Raw genomic sequence first — 13,309 nt, 5'->3', positions numbered from 1 at the left:
TTTATTTCAAGGAATAATGATAAGTACTATTTGCATACTCTCTTAAAACCATAAAATGCAGTCTGAAATATCTGATGTAAATCATAATTAAAATGGCTAAGTCTTCACAAAATGATATATGCAGGACCACTAATATTCTTTGTATTTGATGGAAAACTATTAATAAATTATTTGTATTATAGCATTTTTGCAGATTTATATTTAACTTTTAGAATATAACTAAGTCTCTATTACTTGTTCCTTGGAAGAAAAGTTATGAGCAACCTAGACAGCATATTAAAAAGCAGAGGTATTACTTTGCCAACAAAGCTCTGTCTAGTCAAAGCTATGGTTTTTCCAGTAGTCATGTATGGATGTGAGAGCTGGACTATAAAGAAGGCTGAGCACCAAAGAATTGATGATTTTGAACTGTGATGTTGGAGAAGAATCTTGAGAGTCCCTTGGACTGCAAGGAGATCCAACCAGTCCATCCTAAAGGAAATCAGTCCTGAATATTCATTGGAAGGACTGATGCTGATGCTGAAACTGCAATACTTTGGCCACCTGATGCAAAGAACTGATTCATTTGAAAAGTCCCTGATGCTGGGAAGGATTGAAGGCAGGAAGAGAAGGGGACCACAGAGGTGAGACGGTTGAATGGACATGTGTTTGAGTAGACTCCCAGAGTTGGTGATGGACAGGGAAGCCTGGTGTGCTGCAGTCCATGGGGTTGCAAAGAGTTGGACATAACTGAGCAACTGAACTGAACTACTACTTTGTAGATGGAGGGTATACTTTTTTTTAAATCAAAGACAGTGGGTTCTGTCAAGTGGGGAGAGATGTGACTATAATTTTGAAAAGATTATAAATATTTCAAAAATGTAAATGCCATAGACCAGAACATCTAGGGAATTAAATATTTCATAGGTAGAGAAGTCCTAGAGATGTAACTTCCTAGCCTCAGTGCACTTGTCAATAAAATGAAAATAATTTTACATAATTTGTGGAGTTGATGTGAGGATTAAATAAAATGACCTGTTTAAAGAGCCTAGCATGAGACCCCACGTAGGGTAGACACTGATGAATACTATTTCCTTGTGCTTTTTCCTGTGTCAGAACGTGCTTCACCCAGAAGATCTGACTTGGTAGAAGTGGTTAAATATTCTTTTCGGAACAGAGAATGTAGGTTTTAGCAGGTAACTTTAAGTCCTCAGAAACCTACAGTGAACACTAACCAAAAATAAAGTAAAAGTCAGTGTGAAAATTGTAAACATAGAGTTAATTATATTTTATCAAGCTTGTAGAAAACATTTAAAATGTGTAAATGAAGAAGGAGGTGAGAAGCTGTCATAGCGCAGCCAATAATTCTACGGCTTTGGAGAGTTTACATTCATTTTCATGCCCTCAGTTTATCCATCTTCTGCAAGGGGATCAAATAGAGAAAACAAAGAATATGCTACAAAGGCTCAGAATGCTTCCCCTCAAAACTCATTAATATGACACAAAAGCAGCTATTTGTAAAGCAATGCTTAGAATTCCTGTTGCTATATAATTAGAACAAATCACATTCTGTTGTTCTCCATTTATTGAAAATCAAGGGGAAATCCAATTTTGAGTGGCGGCCATTTGGATGGAAAAGCTTGATCCCCAAAGGACTTATGATGCTGCCTTTTATTTCACAGCCCGGGCAGCCACATTCAACCCATGCCTGGGTGAAAAGAATATAAATAACATGCATAGTAAATGAATCAGCCATGCAACAAGAAGTTTTTCTTATACACTTTCATATCGGGTCGTTTTCTCAGGGCTTTGAAATGGTCCTCAACTTACCAGGACCAATTGAGCTTCCACCTTTGAAACACAAGGTAGGCTACGTCATGTAACTAGGGTAGGTAAGCAAAGTTTGCCTCCTCAAAGCATCTCTTTGGCACGTGGATTATTTTACATGAAAACCCAAAAGGCTCAAGAAGAAACTTTGACCTTTCCCCTAACTGCTGAAAGAATGTGGATAGAGGACCTTTTTCAGGAAGGAAGCTGTCACCATATAATACTACACAGCTGTGATCCCCAACCATTTTGCCATCAGGGACTGGTTTCATGAACAATTTTTCTACAGAGCCATGATGGGGCGGTGGGATGCGGCGTGTGATTCAGGTAGTCATGGGAGCGATGGGGAGCAGCAGATGAACCTTCATTCTCTTGCTTTCTGCTCACCTCCTGCTGTGTGCCCCTCATCCCAGTTTCTAACAGGCCAAGGACTGGTACCCATTTGTGGCCCAGAGGTTGGGACCCCTGCGCTAGAGCATACACTAAATATATAGACAGAAAGGAACCAAGCAAAGTCTGCTTGTTAAAATCCCTCGCTGTGTCCCATCTTCTCTGCATGCCCAGCAAACATGTGTTTACCAAACATTTGCTTTTCCATCTCCAAGTCAGTTGTCTTCTTCCCCTTTGAAGTCCTAAACCACTAACCCCAACACGGTCCTTTGTCTTCAGCTGAATATGTTATTTAAGGTGAGAGTTTCAGCCATTCGGCAAGTTACACAATTCTCTTGGGTCTCTCCCACGTATTTGTTGTTGTTGTTCAGTTGCCAAGTCATGTCTGATTCTTTGCAACTCCATGGGCTGTAGCATGTTAGGTTTCTCAGTCCTCCACTGGCCCCCAGAGTTTGCTCAAATTCCTGTTCATTGAGTCAGTGATGCTATCCAGCCATCTCAACCTCTGCCACCCCCTTCGCCTGTTGCCTTGAATCTTTCCCAACATCAGGGTCTTTTCCAGTGAGTCAGCTCTTCACATTAGGTGGTTGAAGTATTGGAGCTTCAGCAACAGTCCTTCCCTTGAATATTCAGAGTCAATTTCCTTTAGGATTGACTGGTTTGATGTTAAACTTTTATCTGATTTTCTCCCGTTAACCTGTCCCATGTCAGTTTAATTCTTAGAATAGCCAGAAGAACCCCAGAAGAGTAGAAGAAAATTTCTTCCTCTCTAACACTGGCTAACAAAGGACAGTAAGCAAATAATAGTGACAGTGGTTTACATTTGTAGAAATAAAGCACTTTCATAGCCATGATCTCATTTGATCCTCAACAACTCTGTGGCATGTAGCATGCCAGTTATTTCTCATTGTCCCTGTTATTCTTATGAGGAAACTGAGGCTCAGGTTGTAAAGCAGGAAAGTATGAATGGGAGGGCATGGTAGGAAAGGGGAAATGTTGACTCCCTCTCAAAAGAGGGAGGTGATGGGCAAGAATGATATTAGAATCTCATCAGTTCTCTAGGACAGGGGTCCCCAACCCCTGGGCCATAGACCAGTACTGCTCTGTGGCCTATTAGGAACAGGCGTACAACAGTGGGTGAGTGGCAAGCAAGTGAAGATCCATCGGTATTTACAGCCACTTCAATCACTCACTTTACTGCCTGAGCTCCACCTCCTGTCAGATAAGCCATGGCAATAGATTCTCATGGGAATGCAAACCCCACTGAGAACTGCATGTGCGAGGAAGCTAGTTGCACACTTAAGAGAATCACCCCCCAAACCATCCCCCTTCCACTCACCATTCCATGGAAAAAATTGCCTTCCAAGAAAGCGGTTCCTGGTGCCAAAAATATTGAGGACCTCTGCTCTGTAGGGATGGGACAGTACATAAGAAATGCAAGTGTTTAGCAAAGTAGGGAGTGGCTAATATGGCAGCAGTGACATCCCCATAAAAGCCATCTTCAGGGGATTTTTGGCTCTCAAACCTGGGATGTTTTGCAGTTCCTTACAAGAATGCAAGCACAAGAACGCAAGCGATATGATCCATTCTGGCACCATTTAAACTCGAAGTTCAGCTCAAATGTAACAACAAAGGAAAATATGCCACCAGCCTGGCTGATTTTGGCAAATATAAAAGCTGATCACCCAAAGCTTAAAAGAAAAAAACTGGACTGCCTTTCTTACCCACCCTTAGGGAGTGTTGGCTAAAAGAACTTACCTATTGTATTAGGGAGCAGCAGACAAGGGGAAAAACAAAGCAAGGCAACTTAAAGTCAAAATCAACAACCTTTGTGAATCTGAGCCATAGACTCTTTGCCTGAAGGGGATGAGGGAGGAACCGAGTTTCCACCCTCTTAATGCAGAAATGAGAGTAATTGTTGAGAGAAAAAGGAAAATCTTTTCTTTTCCTCCCTCCTCAGAAAGGGCATGATTAAATAACAGCATAATGGGGCTACTCCAAACCCCTGATCCTAATTAGAAAGCAAAAATGGCATTCTTTTAAAAAGCATTTTATACACATCTCAAATCCCAAACAATAACAAACTAGGGTGTCTCCATACTTGGATCTACTGTGATTACACACAGTAATTAACAATGAATTTGTAACCAGCTCTCTTGGCTCTTCTCCAAGGCCAAGGATCAGAGTCCAGTGGAGCAGCATTTGTGGGTGTAGATCCCTAATCTAAAGGCACTGAAACTTCTTGGTGATGAGAGATGAATTCCAAAGGGCTGCAGAGACTTAAAGGAAAAGAACAAGCTTTTTGAGACTGAAAACCAGCCAGACACCTGGGTTTCTATCTCAGTGCCAAAATGTCATCCTTCTGGTCTGCAAACATCTATGGGATAGAATCAAACTCAAACCCAGCACATGCAGCAAAGCCGAGAGTCAGCCCAGCTTCCAGCCCTCTGCCAGGCTGCTATTAGGCCTGAGGACATCTGTCCCAGCCAGGAAAGGAAGAGTGCCAGAAAGCTTGAATTCAGCCTGCCGTCCTGAGTTTGCTGGGACTTGCAACATCAGTATCAACAGAGAGAATTTTCATGCTGGATGGCAAATTCTTCTAGGCTTGGTTTTGAACAAGGCTGAACAGCAAGACCTTCTTAATGAAGGATTTGGATGATGGATTCTGGTCCTGTGATAATCACACTGTTTCAGTCATTCCCACACAGAGGGATCACATCACCACCCGTGGATGCAGGCCAACTCTGGGCCAAATTAAAGACCAGGCCAGATCTGTCTCTGATATGCTCAAGGTTGGGGTCTCTACCCGCTTCTCTCCTTTCCACACGTCCCACCATCCCTGACTTCCCCTACCCTCCACCTGTGCAAGGCCAACACTCTCCCTACTACCTCTGGCTCTTCAAGGTCCCTTTCAGTAAATCAGTTATCTGAAGAGAGGCCTTGCCCCACCCTGACAACTGTTACTGAGTTTCAATTAAGAGACAGACAAAATGTAAACATATAAGAAAGACAAATGTGTCCAGAAATTGCTTTTGAGCCTTGATGAGTAGAGCCTTATAATGCACCCAACAACACATACTGAGTCTTGACATCAGTTTGCTGACAAAGGTTTGCTAGTCAAGGCTATGGTTTTTCCAGTAGTCATGTATAGATGTGAGAGTTGGACCATAAAGAAGGCTGACTTCCGAAGAATTGATGCTTAAAACTGTGGTGTTGGAGAAGACTATTGAGAGTCCCTTGGACTGCAAGGAGATCAAACCAGTCAATCCTAAAGGAGATCAGTCCAGAATATTCATTGGAAGGACTGGTGCTGAAGCTGAAACTCCAATACTTTGGCCACCAAATGCAAAGAACTGACTCACTGGAAGAGACCCTGATGCTGGGAAAGATTGAAGGCAGGAGGAGAAGGGGGTGACAGAGGATGAGATGTTTGGATGCCATCACTGACTCAATGGACATGAGTTTGAGCAAGCTCTGGGAGTTGGTGATGGACAGGTAAGCCCGGCATGCTGCAGGCCATGGGCTCACAAAGAGTTGGACACGACTGAGTGACTGAACTGAACTGACTAGCAACTGAACATCAACAACAAATGTGAGCAGGACACGGTGCTGGGCATGGGGAGGACAGAGAGAGGGGGAGTGTTCGTTTTTGACACCAGACATTGCTTGTACTCAGGAAAAGACAGTACAAAACAGGTAGAGCTGTGCTGTGGGAAGAGCCATAACGTCTGAGCCAGTTACTGGAAAAGCTTCTGATTGCTCTCCTTGCTTTTACTTTCATCCCCTATAATAAGAATAATGATAATAATTAATGTAATATAATATAAATCCATTCACCACTTAGGAGCCAGAGTTTTCTTGGTGAGACATAAATCAGATCATGCCACGTCTAGCTTGAAACCTCCCAGAAGCTTCCCGGTGCACGTAAAACAGAACCCCAGCTCCTCCACCTCATCTGCCAAGGTGCTGGATGGCTGACCCCGGCCCTCCATCTTTCCATTGTACTCACTTCAGCATTGGCTGTTTTTCTCTTCCTCAGATGTTCCTGCCTCAGGATTTTTGTTTTTTCAGTACCCTCTGATGGAAATGCTTTTGGTTCAGATTTTTGCTTCATCATTCCAGACTCAGCTCAACTGCTCCTGACTCAGAGATGCTCCCACTGATAAGCCCAACTTAGGAGCACCTCCTCAGTCATTCTACAGCTGTTCTCTTTTTTTCATGACATATATCACTATTTGAAACTATCCTCTTCTCTCTTCTATCTGTCTCATAGAAACCTCACACTTGACAAATCCAGAATTGAGCTACCAGTCTGCCTTCTCCAAACATGCACATCTTCAGTTTCCCTTCCCCTTGCTTAAAGACAGCTCTGTTCTTGCAATTCTCCCAGTGGCTCAGGTCAAAAACCCAGGAGGGACAGATAGATTGGGAGATTGGGATTGATATCTACAAACTACTATATATAAAGTCCCTGGAGAAGGAAATGACTACCCATGCCAATGTTCTTGCCTGGAGAATTCCATGGATAGAGGAGCCTGGTGGGCTACAGTCCATGAGTTCGCAAAGAATTGGACACATAAGTAATAAAGGACCTACTATACGGCACAAAGAACTCAGTACTCTGTAATGACCTATGTGGGAAAATAATCTAAAAAAAGAGTGCATATATGTATAACTGATTCACTTTGGCTGTACACCTGAAACTAACACAACCTTGTAAATCAACTATAACACAATTTAAAGAAACAAAAATACTCCAGGAGTCACTCTGGTCTCCTTACTTTCTGTAACATCCATCTGAAAATCCTTTTTGTTCTACCTTCAAAATATGACCACTTGTTATATTTCCTAAAGTATAATTTCTCCAGTGTCCTCCTCTTTTTCACACATTTAGCCTCTTGCCTGATCTATCTGCTTCCTCCTGGCTCCCATCTAGTCTATTTTTAACTCAGCAGCCAGAATGATCTTCTAGAAAAAAATCAAGTTATTTCCCTCCTTGAAACTTTCCCACGACTCTTCATCTCACTCAATAAAAGCCAGTATTCAGCATCTATGGACAACCATTCTGTCCAATACAGCAGCCACCGTGGTTGCTGCTGCTGCTGCTGCTGCTGCTGCTGCTGCTGCTGCTGCTGCTGCTAAGTCGCTTCAGTCGTGTCCAACTCTGTGCCACCGTGGTTACTGAGCCCTTAAAATCTAGCTTGTCCAGGGGATAACAGTGGGGGAAAGGGATAAATTGGAAGCTTAGGATCAACATAAACACAATACTATATATAAGACAGGTAAACAACAAGGACCTACTGTATAACAAGGGGAGCTATATTCAATATCTTGTAGTAACCTTTAATGGGAAAGAATCTGAAAAGGAATATACGTGAATCAGCTTGCAGTACACTTGAAACTTGTAAATTAATCATACTTCAATTAAAAAAACAAGTCCTTAAAAAAATGCGGCTCATCCAAATTGAGATGTGCTCTAAGTATAGAATGCACACTGGATCTCAAAGTGTTAGTATGAAAATAGGAATGGAAAACATCTAATTAATAATTTAAGATTGATTAAATATTGATATGTTAAAATATTGGCTACAATTTAGCTAAATAATATGTCATTAAAATAATCTAACCTGTTTCTTTTCACTTTTTTAAGAGAGGCAGCTAGAAAATTCAAAATTATATCTAAAACTCATTTGTAGCTCACATTCTATTTCTATCAGATGATGCTAATATAGCCTAGAACATAGTTATAAGCCTGGAGAAGCATCTAGACAGTAAGAGTAGACAAAGAACAGAAGAAGTTTAAGAGTAGAATTCTAGGGGACCTGCAGAATTAAGAGCCCAGGGAGATAAAAAGGAACCATTAGGACTTCCCTGATGGTGTGGTGCATGAGAGTTAGCCTGCTGCACACTGTAACAAAGAGTAGCCCCTACTTGCCACAACTAGAGAAAGACTAGCAAAGCAACAAAATCCAGTACAGCTGAAAATAAATTAAGGTTTTGTGTTTTTTTTTTAATTTACCTGCCAACACAGGGGATATGGGTTCAGTCCCTGCTCCAGGAAGATCCCACATGCTGAGGGGCGACTAAGCCCATGCACCACAATTACTGAGCCCATGACCTATAGCTTGAATGCCACGACTACAGAGCCTGAGCGCTGCACCTGCTGAAGCTCATGTGTCTGGAGCCTGTGCTCCACAATAGGAGGAGCCACCACAGTGAGAAGTCCACGCGCTGCAGCTACAGAGTAGACCTGGCTCTCAGCAACTGGAGAAAGCCTGGATGCAGCGACAAACACCCTTTGCAGTCATAATTAAATAAATCATTTTTTTTTCAAAAGGGGAACCATTAAAGGTGACTGAAAGGTGTCCAATGAGGTCAGAGAAGACTCCAGAGGTGATATCCCAGAAATCAAATGAAGAAAACATTTCAAAAAAGGGAATGGTCAATTGTTTCAAGTGAGACGAGGGCTGAGCATCGACAATTAGCTTTGACAACACGAAAACTGCCGAAGATGTTGACCTGGGCTGTTTTGATAGAATGCTGTAGGGGTGTGTGTGTGCGTGTGCGTGCGCGTGTGCGCGCCTGCCTGTATGCTTAGTTCTAGCCAACTCTTTGCAACACCATGAACTGTAGCCTACCAGGCTCTTCTGTCCATGGGAATGGGAATAAGAGAAATGGGCAGGTGGCTGGAGGGAAACGTTGAGTCATGGGAGAGCATATTAATATGAAATGTATAACATGTTTATATGCTGATGGAAATGCACTGATAAAGAAGAATAGAGAGCATTTCCAAAATTTCTGGAGAAAAATTACCAAAGTAATCTCCTTGAGTAGATATGGGGTTCTGAGACTGGTGGATAAGGGGAGGGGCGTGCTCAGAGTAACCGAACGGCAGATGGAACACGTGCAGAGATGCTAGTTGGTTGGTAGAAGTGGTGGAAGCAGCACGTGGAAAATCACTTCTGATTGCTCCCATTTTGTCAGTGAAAAAAGAATCAAGGTCGTTGGGTAAGAATGATGAAGAAAGAGAAAGTGTTGAGAATTTGAAGGGAGAGAAGGTTTGAAATCTTGTTTGTGAAGTGGAAGTGAATAGACGGGGGAAATGAGATAGAACTGCTGGGCCCACTTGAGTTTACTGACTCATGAATTTAAAGTAAGACCATGCAGCAACACTGGGTGTTTTCCTCCAGCCGAGTTCAGCAGCCAGGAAACAAGTGCAGAGTGGGAAGAGATAACCAGGATTGGAGTTTTGCCAAAGAAGGACAAAGAAGTAAGAGAAGTGCCCAGGAGTGGCTGTGTAATATAAGTGATTATTAGGATAAACTATAAAATCTAGCATGGATGAGGAGGTAAGTTAGGATATGCGGGGTGTGGACAGTGATTAGGACAATGAATTGTCTGGTCAAGGTATTTTCAAGTCAGAGTGGGAGGGACAGAAAACTGAAAGGATATGAGGTAGGAGTCCTAGAGTGGGATGCTTGGGAGTAAAATATGGGAGATAGCAAGGTCTAGGGGAGGGGATGAGTGGTCCATTCTGGGGGTCGGCGGTAGGAATGAGTGATTGAGGTTGAGAGAGAAGGAGGTCACGAGAGGAGAAGAGGTCATGGGAGTCAAAGTCCAGAGTATCAGAATGATCATTTACTTGGATCTAAGAATTATGATAGGTTTATTATTAGAATGAGTGAGTGAGCTCAGAGCTTAAATCTGTAAGGAATGTGGGGAGTGTCCTCAAGTCAGCAGATGACAGCAATAATAAGGGGTACCTAGTAATGATGTCACAAACTTCACACCAAAGTTATTTAAGAGAGAAGAAAACTTGATCTGATAGAAGCAATGACAACCCAAGAGACATCTCCTCGACCTCTAGGTCCAGAATTCCACTCCAAATTCACATTCCAAATATAGGTTGTTGATACCACAAAAGTTATACTCTAATCCAAAAGGAGGAAATATGACTAGAGGCTTCATGCTTTGACTCAGTGGAAATACTTATTATGTGTTGAGACCAGAGACCCTGCATGCCACCAGTGTGGGGAAAGATGTTTTGGGAAAGGGTCTTCAAGAACCATACCTGGGCACTGTCCCACATGTACAGCAGCTGTTCCTATATAGAACCTTCTTCACATCATCAACAACAAAAATACATAAAAATCAGCCCACAGATAAATGTTTACTGATGAGTAGAAAAATAAACTTTTACCCACTACTCTGAATGGGAGATATTCAGCCCAAGCTCATTGAGAACCAGCAAGATGACTCAGTGGCTTAAATTTGTAGAAATGCTCTTAATGATTTTTACAATCGTTTCCTTAATAATGGGATCTTAATAAGCAGGTCGATGTTAAATTAATAACACAAAAGCTTTCTAAAAAGCATATTGAAACATGATTTTAGTCCATTCACTCAGGCTTAACACTATACTATGGGTTTTTTTCCTCCTGATAGAATATCATCCATTGGAAGGAAATATTTAAGCTGGGAGATGAAGTTCAAAACAGAAAATTAATAAGAAGGGAAAGTATCATTTTAACAATAGCCATGTAAAAGCAAGCTAGGTCCAGAGCTACCATCTTTCTACCACTCACCAGCCTTACCCACATTTCATAAAATGAATGATCCCTGAGCTTGGGTAACATGCTAGATACTTTGCGACCTGCTGGAAAGTCAAAGAAGAATGAAATACCATCTCTATTCTTCTAGTGAACCTAAGCGTTCAGTATCTGATTGGAGAAAACAAATATGTTGGTAAACACAATACAATATTGGTAATGTAAAATTGAAGTACAGGGAATAGACCTTGAGAAGTGGGCTTCAAAGGGTGATCAGAGAAGAAAAGCAAGTCATGGAGAAAGAAGGGCAGGTAAACATTGGACTGTTAGGGAAGCATGAGAAGAGGTGAGCAGCAAGACTACATACAGAACATGAAAGGAAGGAGTGGGTGATGAAATTGCTTATTACAGAAGCATCCAAATCCCGTTTCTAGCCACTGGGATACCATTCTCACCATCATGCTCTTTCAACCTCCCAAAAGTCATCTTCCACAGGAAATCCAAAGGTAACAAGCATGTTGTGATTTTTGTAAATATTACGGTAGCTTCAGAGGCTGTGGGGAAGGATTTCAGAGTAAAAAGTTCAGCAGTGTCTTTCTCCCCTACCCTCTTGTCCCTTCTCATCTCACCGTCCATCCTATATCACCTCATACCATCTCACCCTGGTCCAATTATGTGGAATTTCTCCATTCTTCTTGCAGTGTTGGCACTTTCTAAAAATTGGAGCTTAATAGACAATGTTCAAACAAAGGTGACTCTCTCAAAGGAATTGTCTTACTATCTGCTATGAGAATCTAGGTTTCTTCCTCTGTTTATATTTCTAAAATATAGTTTTAATTGTAGTTGTTCAGTTTTTAAGATCTTCTGATGGCTCACTCTAGCTCAAAGTATAAACCCAAGCATTCAGGAGCCCCCACAATCCACCTCAGCCTAAATCTGAGTGAGGAGCGGCCATGTGGCTTGCAAGGTCTTAGCTCCCTGACCAGGGATCAAACCTGTACCTCTTGGAGTGGAAGTGTGGAGTCTTATCCATTGGAGCATCAGGGAGGTCCCCACCTCAGCCTAAACGTTAGCCCTTATTTTCTTCTGCACCCACCTAACCCCAGGTGCGTATCCATACTCCCACTGAAGCCCTCCTCATTTCCTAAACAGGGAGTACGTTTTTTTCCCTGCCTGGCTCTGCTCACATAGCCCTCTTTCATTCCCATTCCCCACTTACCCATTTGTCAACATTCTGATCATTGCTCAACAAATGTTTCCTTCTTGCTAAAGCTCAGTTTCTCGGTCTCACACCATTCACATTTTGTGCTGGATAATTCTTCATTGAGGGGGCTGTCCTGCCAATTGTAAGATGCTAAAGCAGCATCTCCGGCCTCTACCCGCTAGATGCCAGTAGCAATCTTCACCCCCATCCCACCATCTGCAGTCGTGACAATTAAAAATATCTCCAGACGCTGTCAAATGTTCTCTGGGCTCCAAAATAGCCTCTGTTTGAGAACCCCTGCTCTTTGAATTTTTTTTCTGGTTACCCTTGATGAGAAATCACTTTATCCCACTCTTTACTATACAACATTACTCTATTAAAACCTGTGCAACTAAAGCAGTAAGAACAGAAATGATAATGTTTAGGGAACTTCCCTGGTGGTCTTTTCATACTGTTCATGGGGTTTTCAAGGCAAGAAAGCTGAAGTTTTTGCCATTCCCTTCTCCAGGAATTGATGCCTTTGAGTAGGAGAAGACTCTTGAAAGTCCCTTGGACTGCCAGGAGATCAAACCAGTCAATCCTAAAGGAAATCAGTCCTGAATATTCATTGGAGAGGCTAATGCTAAAGCTGAAGCTCCAATACTTTGAGCACCTGATGCAAAGGGACAACTCATTGGAAAAGACCCTGATGCTGGGAAAGATTGAAGGCAGGAGGAGAAGGGGATGACAGAGGACGTGATGTTTGGATGGCATCACTGACTCAATGGACATGAGTTTGAGCAAGCTTCAGGAGTTGGTGAAGGACAGGGAAGCCTGGAGTGCTGCAGTCCATAGGGTCACAAACAGCTGGACACGACTGAGCGACTGAACAACAGCAACAACCTGGTAGTCTGGTGGCTAAGACCCTGCACTCCTAACGCAAGGGCCTTGGTTTGATCCCTGGTCAGGGAACTGGGGCGCATATATCACAACTAAAGATCCTGAGTGCCACAACTAAAACCTGACACAGCCAAATTAAATTAAGAAGGAAAAAAATGAACTGAGAGGAGGCATTATAAAAAAAATAAAAACATTTAGCACCATCTGTCTTTTGATTCTGGGGTTGATCTGATGTCTATGCCGATATCCCATTTCACTGGGTGTTGTGACCTCTGTGAAAGCAGGATGCATCTTCCTGGCATCTCTAGGACTCAGTGTAATGCTTTACTATAGTGCTAAGTGTATCAGTCACTAAGATGTGCCCAACTCTTTGCAACCACATGGACTGCAGCACGCCAGACTTTTCTGCCCTTCACTATCTCCCAGAGTTTGTTCAGACTCATATCCATTGAGTCAGTGATCCATCCAAATATCTCATCTT

The sequence above is a fragment of the Ovis aries genome, chromosome 15, assembly GCF_016772045.2.
Source record: "Ovis aries strain OAR_USU_Benz2616 breed Rambouillet chromosome 15, ARS-UI_Ramb_v3.0, whole genome shotgun sequence".
Taxonomy (NCBI): domain Eukaryota; kingdom Metazoa; phylum Chordata; class Mammalia; order Artiodactyla; family Bovidae; genus Ovis; species Ovis aries.
This window is presented reverse-complemented; position numbering follows the sequence as displayed.